Below are 11,174 nucleotides of genomic sequence, written 5' to 3' on the forward strand. Positions count from 1 at the left end.
AGTAGGATTTCCTAAACATATATGGTTTTACAGCTGTACAACAGTAGAGTGTAGAGAGAAGAATGGAAAACCATCAATCTAATCTTGCAAGTTACTCAACCAGATTAGATGCTTTATTCGCAAAAATAAAACAGATTAGATGCTCCTACGCCGAGTAGACCTAAAACATGCAAAAGAGCATAAACATTACTCCCTCTGTATCAAAATCATATCAAAATATAAGACATTTTTCACACTATAATACCAAAAAAAATGTCTTATATTTTGATACGACCGCACCGCACGTTATTATGGCAAAGTGACAATGAATTAATGGTGCAAGATACTAACATTTGATGAGTTTTGGCTTTTCAATATTTGAATCAACTGTTCGAAGTAGCGGCTGCAAGCTCGTCCGCCATACTTGTTTATTAGGGAATCTCCAGTACCTAGGCATCAAATTTTTGGGACAAAAAATAATCCACAGACTGTCCACAGACATCCCTTAGTTGCCCGCAAAAATCATGATACGTAACGACGGCCTATATCCTATGATTGTCTGCCTCAATATGTTTAATGAAATATATTTTTACATATTCTTTGATTTTCCATTTAAATGGTTCAAAGATGCATATCACAATGCAAACAATCATTCAAAGATAAACGTCATAATTCAAACATTTTTAAAAAATAATACAGTGCAACTTTAAATTTAAATTTAATTTATTTGGAGATAGTCTTCTATTGATTTCGTACACTACTTTGACTATGTCCTCGACGTCCCTAACATCACCATCGTTGGCGATGCTTAAAAGAAGGCCGACAAAAACATTGTCCATCGCTGCTTTATCCCAGCCAACTATAGGGTATGATTGGTTCATCCTTATATATTGACCACGTATTAGGCGTACTTGTTATCATAGACATTCATATTATGCTTAATACGTGCTCACATGTTCAGATATCGGGCCGACTAATGGTAAGGTGACGCGAACCAACCTGTAGTTGGATGGTTAGGTGGACAGTGGTATCCCAGCTCACCAGTGTTCAAGTCCCGGGACTCGCATTTATTCTAGATTTATTTCATAAATTCTGATGATGTATGTTCAGTGGGAGGAGACGTTTCCGTCAACTACGAGGCGCCTATGGTGACTACAAGGCGCCTGCATGTATATATGAGCGTTTACGTCTGTACTATGTTAAAAACAAAATGGTAAGGTGACTGGAAAATTATTTCTGGTTAGTCAATTTTTTCAGTTAACATAAGGCCCCGCCCCGCAGCAAGCAGCAGTTGCACGCTGTCTCCTGGTGTGCTTGATTAAAATCCTCATTTTATCACTTTCAAAGGTGCTAATCAAAATCCTCGTAACCAGGCCGAAGCAGCGCTAACACTCCATGCATCACGTAGATGCATCCAATCTTTGCATATGTTGGATGATGCTACATGTCTTGGGATATATGAATGCACCCTTTTAGTTTGACTGGCTATGAATTTTCAAACACGGAAGGCTTATACAAGTCTCCATTTTTTTTACGTAGCATAAAACAACAAAGGAATAACATTATACTAGAAGCCAGTAACATCAGCACATGGGAGATAAAAAAATGATTTTATTCATATAGGTCAATATGTATTATGGATAAATAAATACATGGGCTGGAAAAAAACATTTAGTTGGAGTCATTTTTTTAGAGGGGCACTTGGTCCTATACGACCACAAAATAGAAGACCCGCCAAATACTTGCGCTTGGCCGGAAACATAACAAAAACTGATCAAGTACCTAATAAGACACAAGACAAAACAAAAATAAGAAGGGACAGGCTAAAAGACAGTCAGCTAAAAACCAAATTTGGCCCATCATTGATGCGGAGCATCCCAAGGTCACCCATGGACCTACCATCGTCTCACCAAGTGACTAGCGGACCAATACACGAGCACGTGCAAGAGCTCTTGAAACTAAGATGAACTCACTCCTCTCCAAACTACCACTTACCATGCATGAGAATTGGCTACTACCTCAAGCGGAAACTCTATGTGTGATCAGGTGCTTGGAGTAAGGCCACGGACCAACTGCATTCAACGGACAAGACGATGAGGACGCCAAGGTCATGGGACAAGAAGAAGAACTGCTCGAAGTCCCCACGCTCCGGACGACTGACGAACCCCGGATGTCCGACGACCTCCAGGCTCCGGACGCCCGGCCCTCTCCGGACGACCGACACTTCCATACCCGAGCCAAAACTACGGATTTCCGAAGCGCTACGGACGACCGACGGCCTCCAGGCTCCGGACGTCCGACCTCGACCGGACGTCCGGCCGAAGTCCACCCGAGCCGAATCTACGGACGTCCGACAGGCACCGGACGTCCGGACCCTCGCGAGCCTCCGGACGACCGGTGACTCCCGGACGTCCGGCGCCTGTGCGCTGCCATGTGTTGGGCCGCAGCCCATGTACCCCCTTTTCGCCCCCTTTTACACTAAGACTATATATAGACATCTTCCTCCTCCTTTCTAGGGTTAGCAAAGGATTAGCTCATATTTTGTGTGAGAGCTTTGCTCATCCACTTGGTTACCTTCTCCTCGGAGATTCGAGCCTCCACCGGAGAAGATCCCCCAAGCGGATTCAAGACCCCTTTTAGGGAAGAACTCAAGACCTCCTCACGGAGAAGACCGACTACCCTTGTATCATCCTTAGTTGTCCGTGGATCGTGTATCTTTCCTTATGTACTCGAGGATCTAGCACATGTGTGACTTATTCATGTTGGTTTAGTGTTTCCTCTTGTTTTTTCCCTCTTTTCCTCCTTGTGTTCCTCGTGTTCATCGCGGGATCCGCTTCTTTCGTGAAAGATCGGTCGATTAGGGTTCCACCCTACATCATCTTGGTATCAAGAACCTCGTTGATCACGATTTCGGAGCCTCCCCGTTGTGTTGCTAGCCTAGTTTTTGTTGTTTTTGTCCCAAATTCGAAAATTCCCCACAAAAATAGCCCCAGTGTTTTTTTGTGATTTGTTGGTTTGTTCAAATTTTGTTGGTTCGGATCCGTGGATTAGCTTTGTTTTGAGTGGATCTAGCTTTTCCTCCTTGTCTCCACCCTTTCCATCCACAAAATCCTCCGAATTCGACGAATTTCCACATCTCCACCATGAACCCTAGCAGTTCATCCCATGCCCGAGTTGCACCCAGGCACCGGACGTCCGACCCTTACTGGACGTCCAACGATCGGACGGCCGGCCCAGCCCGAACGTCCGACCCACACTGACGAAACTGAATTTTTTCAGTTTTAGTCACCACCACCGCCCCACTTTTCCGCATACGCACTCCTACCACCCATATACCATCACCACTTCCGCATACCACCACCATTGCTTACCCGTTTCGCACTCCGACATGTGTTGCCTCTTCGAGCTTTGATAATTTGAGTTGCGATTCCATATCCTTTTGTGTTTCGGCTATGTAGGTACGGTTCGACATCGACATCACCGCCGCTCATCTTCGCCACGGACACGTCATCAACAACGACCACCTCGACTACATCTTGATATTCGTGATTGGATCACCGTCATCCGTTCTTGCTTACGGATGCGGAACCAAAGAACGGTAACCTCGTCGTGGTATTGGACATATTACTCTTGCCATTACATTGATAGCCATCATAGCCTTACTCCTTTGCGTTGCTTACCCATCGAGACTAGCCATTGAGTATTGCCGGCAACGAGACTTGTGCATATTAGTGATCATACTCCCCATAGCATACATACATCATTGTTGCATATATTGGTATCATCTCTTGTGTCACAAGGTTGTCCTCGCATACATCATTGCTATCTTGGTTCGTGAAGCATTGCATGAGAAAAGAGCTCCAACATCAAAGAGCCAAACAAGCTTTTAAGCAAAAAGGAAAGATAAGCAAAGAGCTTTTAAGCAAGAACCATAATATCATACAACATTAAGATTGTCATACTCGATCATCTTGGATCATCTCATAGGAACACCTTTCATAGAGCATACTTGGGATAGAAGTGGTTGCATTTTTGCTAAGTAGGTTGTGCACAAGTTCTTGTATCCGCCTATTGTGCAATCGTGCTAGCATCTCACTAGTATTGTTCAACACGAGCATTTTTGTGGATTCCACATTTTGGCTCATCCTTGGTTGCACGACCCCACTTATCGTTTTGCGTGTGTGTTTCCATGTACCTTATATGCTTGGTCTACTTGTTACATTGCATCTTGGGAATCTTTTCCAACATTATTGAAGCTCACTTACAGTTGCATCAAATTTTGTGCCACCATCCTAACCAAGCTCCACCATAAGCTTTTACTTGTGTAGGTGTGAGAAACCGACAAGAGCTAGTATCAATTGTGCTATTTCCTTGTCCTACATTGGAGTGATCATCGATCCACTTTCAACTTCGGTCAAGGTACATTTGGTATTCGTTCTTCTCTTTCAACCACTCACATTTGTCTTGGAATGACGGATAGGCCAAGTACTTCTACCAACCCACTTTTCATTGAGCACGACGACGACATGAACTCCTGCATCACCAAGAGCCACCTCTTTGGTGCACAACGTGCTTTGCATCAAGAGCAACAAGCAATGAGTGAACGCATCGACAACCTCGCTGCCGACTTGCGACTCTCCGAGCAACGTACAAGGGACTACTTCGACCACAAGCTCAACGATCACAAGCAAGAGAATGACGCAAGGATGGACGAGATTCGCGCTTTGTTGATGAACCGCTCTTCTTCCACTTCGTCTTCATCAAGAAGGACCCGCTCAAGTCGACACTCTGACTTCACCCTCTCCGGCTCAAGTACATCGACATCGAACACTCTACGTTGTGCCACGCGCAACGATTGTCAAGCAAGCCTCAATCCTCTACGCAACATCGACTCTCAAGAGCACCGACAACGTCAAACCCAAGAGGCTTTTGCTCTAGCACAAGAACGGCAATGACAACGCCAACATGAAGAGGAAGAGCGAGCGCGTCTACACCAAGTTGCACAAGATGCCGAAGCATAACACCAAGAACAACAACTCCGTGAAGCTCAAGCACTTGAGGAGCAACAAGCCCTCCAAGATTCAAGTCGAGCCGTAGCCAACCGAGGCCGACAAGTTCATGAACAAGAGGAAGCACTTCACGACGAAATTCATGAACGATGACATCAAGCTCGTATGCAACATCAAGCTCGACAAGCTCCTCCACAAGCTCGCCAAGAACATCAAGTTCGTCAAGAGCATGAAGACAATGGAAATCCTCCACGACGAGACCAACATGAGGTCGACAACCCTCCTCACCAAGAGTGACACGAGCTTGACAATCATATACAACATGGGCGTCATCATCCCCGACCCCAACACAATGAAGAGCAATGCTACGGCAAGCTCAAGTTCACCATGCCCAAGTTCAACGGAAGCAACGATCCCGAAGAGTATCTTTCATGGGCATTGAAGGTCGCCAAAATCTTCTGTTTGCATAACTATGAAGAAGAGGAGAAGATCGCGATGGCATCCCTTGAGTTCCAAGACTATGTCATCATTTGGTGGGAACAAGTTATCGAGCGTCGAGAGACAAGAGGTGAACCACCCATCACTACTTGGGCACAAATGAAGGATGTCATGAGAGCACACTTTGTGCCAACCTACTACAACCACGACCTCTTCAAGAAACTCCAACTACTCAAGCAAGGAACCAAGAGCGTTGAAGAGTACTACAAGGAGATGGAGATTGCCATGATACGAGCTAATGTCACGGAAGATGATGAGAAAACTATGACACGTTTTTTGAATGGATTCAACCATCCTATCAAGAAGATCGCCGACTTCCAACCATACTCGAACCTCATCGAGCTAGTGCATCAAGCTACAAAGACAGAACGTCAAGTGCAAGACGATTTCAAGTATGCTAAGTTCTCATCCAAGTCCTACGGCTTCTCCAACAACAAAGCTTCAACGAATCCAACACCGTCTATCAAGCCTTCTACTAGCAACATCGACAAGTCGAGTTCCAAGAAAGCTTCGTCAACTCCAACTCATCCTCCTACTACAGGCAACTTCAAGCCGAGAGCTTCATCATCCTCAACCCCCACCGATGAGACCGTTAGGGCAAGTTCCTTCAAATGCTTCACATGCGGAGGCCGAGGCCACAAGTCCTATGAGTGCACCAACAAACGGACCATGATCCTCAACAACGACGGCACCTACGACTCCATGAGTGAAGGAGAAATGGGCACCATCGAGCAAGTCGCCATGCACCGGCAAGTGAACGATGAAGAGGAACAAGTCTTTTGCGATGAAGATTCAAGTCCCGCTCTTGTTGTCTCCAAGATCTTGACTCGCCAACATCACCAAGAAGAAGACCAAAGATGCCACATATTCCACACCAAGGCCGGCATCAATGGACAATCCGTCAAGGTCATCATCGATGGAGGGAGTTGTCATAATGTCGCAAGGGAAGAACTTTGCTCCAAGCTCCAATTGCCCAAGACGAAGCACCCACATCCATACAAAGTGCAATGGCTTAGCGACTCCGGCACTATCCAAGTCGAGCATCAAGTATAAGTCTCCTTCAAAATTGGCGCCTACGAAGACACCTTGGAGTGCGACGTCGTTCCAATGACCGTTTGCCACCTTCTCCTTGGACGCCCATGGCAATTTGATAGAGGAGTCATCCACAACGGCCGAACGAACCACTACATCTTCAAGATGAAGGGGAAGGAGTATGTCCTTCGTCCAATGTCGCCAAGCCAAGTGATCGCCGACCAGCAAGCCACCCATCATGGAGATAATAGTGAGAGAGCGAGCCACCAAAAAGAGAGTGAGCGCCACAAGCCCAAATCGAGCACCTCCACGATGAGCGAAAAGAAGAACTTAGTCCTATTTGCCACCAAAGGTGAGATAAGAGGAGTGTGTGAGAACCCATCTAGTGTCCTACACTACGTCCTTTTGTGCAAGGACAATGCACCACAAGCTAACACCTCTCACACTCTTCCTATAGTGTTGTCTTCTCTTTTACAGGAATTTCACGATGTTTTCCCCGACGAGCTACCTCCGGGACTACCTCCACTATGAGGCATCGAGCACCGCATCGACCTCATCCTCGAAGCACCAGTTCCGAACAAAGCTCCCTACCGCATCAACCCCGAAGAAACCAAAGAAATACAAAGGCAAGTAAAGCATCTCATAGACCATGGACATGTCCGTGAAAGTTTGAGCCCTTGTGCTGTCCCGGTCATTCTTGTGCCAAAACGAGACGGTAGCTTTTGCATGTGCTCCGATTGTAGACCTATCAATGCTATCACCATTCGTTATAGGTATCCCATTCCACGCCTTGATGATATGCTTGATGAACTTAGTGGTGCCACTGTCTTTTCAAAAATTGATCTTAAAAGTGGTTACTATCAAATCCGCATACAAGAGGGTGATGAATGGAAAACTGCTTTCAAAACCAAGTTTGGCTTGTATGAATGATTAGTCATGCATATGGGTCTACCGGAAGCACCGGGTACTTTTATGCGTCTTATGAATCATGTCTTTCGCCCTTACATTGGTGTGTTTGTTGTGGTCTACTTCGATGATATCCTTATTTTTAGCAAGTCTCTCAAAGAGCATGTCACCCATGTCCGAACCGTTTTGCAAACTCTTCGAAAAGAGCATCTCTATGCTAATATGGAAAAATGCCTTTTTGGCGTTGACAAGCTCGTTTTCTTGGGTTTTGTTGTTTCTTCTAAGGGTGTTCATGTTGATGAGTCCAAGATCAATGCTATTAAGACTTGGCCACAACCAACCAATTTGCAACAAGTGCATAGCTTTCTTGGCCTTGCAGGTTTCTATCGTCGCTTTGTGAAAGATTTTGGCAACATTGCTTCGCCTTTGCATGCTTTGAGCAAGAAGAATGCGCCTTCTGTTTGGGGACCATCCCAAGATACCGCTTTCAATGAGCTTAAGAATTTGCTTACTCATGCTCCCGTGCTTGCTTTACCCAACTTTGACAAACCCTTTGAGATTCATTGTGTTGCTAGTGGTAATGGCATAGGAGGTGTGTTAACACAAGAGAAGCGCCCCATAGCTTACTTTAGTGAGAAACTCTCCGGCGCGCAACTCAATTACCCCATATATGACAAAGAGCTCTATGCTTTAGTCCGCATTTTGCGTGAATGGGAACACTATCTTCGCCCTCATGAATTTATTATTCATACCGATCATGAAACGCTCAAGTATATTGATAGCCAAACCAAGTTGAACAAGCGTCATGCTAAATGAAGTGAATTTATTGAGTCTTTTCCTTATGTCATCAAGTACATTAAAGGTAAGCAAAACATTGTGGTGAATGCCCTTTCCTGCATATGCATGCTTGTTACTCAAGTTGAATTGGATGTCATTGGCTTTGAGCATATAAAAGACTTGTATGAGCATGATCATACTTTTGCTACTCCTTATGCCAAGTGTTTGACGCACACCTCTTGGGAACGCTATTACATCAAAGATGGATATCTTATGAGAGCCAACAAACTTTGCATCCCCGAGTCTTCTCTTCGTTTGTTGCTTTTGCAGGAATCTCGTGGAGGAGGCTTAATGAGACATTATGGACGTGACAAGACGTTCGCTACACTCTCAAAGAACTACTATTGGCCCAAGATGTTTCGTGACGTCAACCGCTTCACCAACCGATGCTCTACATGTCGCAAAGCTAAGTCCAAAGCTCAATCCCACGGCCTTTATATGCCTCTACCAATTCCATATCAACCATGGGAAGACATTAACATGGACTTTGTACTTGGATTGCCTAGGACTAAAAATGGGAAGGATTCGGTATTTGTCGTTGTGGACCGTTTCTCAAAAATGGCACATTTCATTCCTTGCAACAAGATAGACGATGCTTCACATGTTGCTACTCTCTTTTGTAGGGAAATATTGCGTCTACATGGAGTGTCAAAGACTATCGTCTCGGACCGCGACGTCAAGTTCCTTAACTACTTTTGGAAGACCCTGTGCGCCAAGCTCGGAATCAAGCTACTCTTCTCCATGGTGTATCATCCGCAAACCGATGGCCAAACGGAAGTTACCAACCGCACACTCTCCGCTCTACTTCGAGTACTCATCAAGAAGAACATCAAGGAGTGGGACAAGTGCCTACCTATCGCCGAGTTCGCCTACAACCGAGCAAGACACTCAACAACCGGCAAGCCCCCCTTCGAGGTCGTCTACGGATTCAACCCATTGTCGCCATTGGACATTCTTCCTCTACCACTCCATGAGCGCATCAATTTGGACGCAAGTGCGCGAGCGACACATCTCAAGAAAGTGCATGAAGATACAAGAAACACCATCGAGCGCCAAGTTCAATGCCTTGCGACCAAGCTCAACTTCAACAAGCAACCTATGGTATTCAACATTGGAGATCTCGCGTGGCTACACCTTCGCAAGGACCGCTTTCCCCAAGAATGCAAGTCCAAACTTCGACCACGAGCAGATGGACCCTTCAAGGTGCTTGCACGCTACAACAACAACGCATACAAGATCGACATTCCACGCGACAAGTACTCCGTGAGCGACATCTTCAACATCAAAGATCTCTCACCCTACCATGGTGATGAAGAATTTGATCCGAGGAGATGATGCGGAGCATCCCAAGGTCATCCCCATGGACCTACCATCGTCTCACCAAGTGACTAGCGGACCAATGACACGAGCACGTGCAAGAGCTCTTGAAACTAAGGTGAACTCACTCCTCTCCGAACTACCACTTACCATGCATGAGAATTGGCTACTACCTCAAGCGGAAACCCTATGTGTGATCAGGTGCGTGGAGGAAGGCCATGGACCAACTACATTGAACGGACAAGACGGTGAGGACGCCAAGGTCACGGGACAAGAAGAAGAACTGCTCGAAGTCCCCAGGCTCCGGACGACCGACGAACCCCGGATGTCCGACGACCTCCAGGCTCCGGACGTCCGGCCCTCTCCGGATGACCGACACTTCCATACCCGAGCCAAAACTACGGATTTCCGAAGCGCTACGGACAACCGATGACCTCCAGGCTCCGGACGTCCGACCCCGACCGGACGTCCGACCGAAGTCCACCCGAGCCGAATCTACGGACGTCCGACATGCACCGGACGTCCGGACCCTCGCGAGCCTCCGGACAACCGGTGACTCCCGGACGTCCGGCGCCTGTGCGCTGCCATGTGTTGGGCCGCAGCCCATGTACCCCTTTTTTTGCCCCCTTTTACACTAAGACTATATATAGACCTCTCCCTCCTCCTTTCTAGGGTTAGCAAAGGATTAGCTCATATTTTGTGTGAGAGCTTTTCTCATCCACTTGGTTACCTTCTCGGAGATTCGAGCCTCCACCGGAGAAGATCCCCCAAGCGGATTCAAGACCCCTTTTAGGGGTTCTCCTCACGGAGAAGACCGGCTACCCTTGTATCGTCCTTAGTTGTCCGTGGATCGTGTATTTTTCCTTATGTACTCGAGGATCTAGCACATGTGTGACTTATTCGTGTTGGTTTAGTGTTTCCCCTTGTGTTTTCCCTCTTTTCCCCCTCGTGTTCCTCGTGTTCATCGCGGGATCCGCTCCTTTCGTGAAAGATCGGCCGATTAGGGTTCCACCCTACATCAATCATCCCATCTTGATCCAATGGCCCAAGCAACTTCTTCCACCACCCTTCTTATTCCCCTATACAAAAACTGAATCGGAATTAAAAATTGAAGTTTTCTAAGTAAGAACAAATTAGAGGCAACAATATTACCATTAAAGAAGAAAGGAAATGAAAAAACCTTTAAAAACTTGCACATAATAAGCCAATTATAGTGCAATTTTCTCTAATATAATAGCGACATCGGTATTATCTTTAAAATAAAATAAAATAATACATCAAATAATGACATAATTTACAAACAGTTACACCTAAATTGTGCTTATTTAAAATATCCAAGAATAAGCATATAATAGTGAAATTTTCAGAAAAAAATCTAAAAATAAATGAATTAGTGGCATTTTATTACCCTTAAAGAAGAAAGCAAATAAAATAAAAATTTAAACAAAATCAAAATAGCGAAATTATACAATGAACAATGTATTAATGGAATTGGTATTACCCTTAAAGAAGAAATAAAATATAAAAAGTAAACAAATAAACTTAATTATTATAACGAAGAATGAATTAGTGGCATTGATATTACCCTTAGAGAAG

The sequence above is a fragment of the Triticum dicoccoides genome, chromosome 5A (assembly GCF_002162155.2).
Source record: "Triticum dicoccoides isolate Atlit2015 ecotype Zavitan chromosome 5A, WEW_v2.0, whole genome shotgun sequence".
Classification (NCBI taxonomy): domain Eukaryota; kingdom Viridiplantae; phylum Streptophyta; class Magnoliopsida; order Poales; family Poaceae; genus Triticum; species Triticum dicoccoides.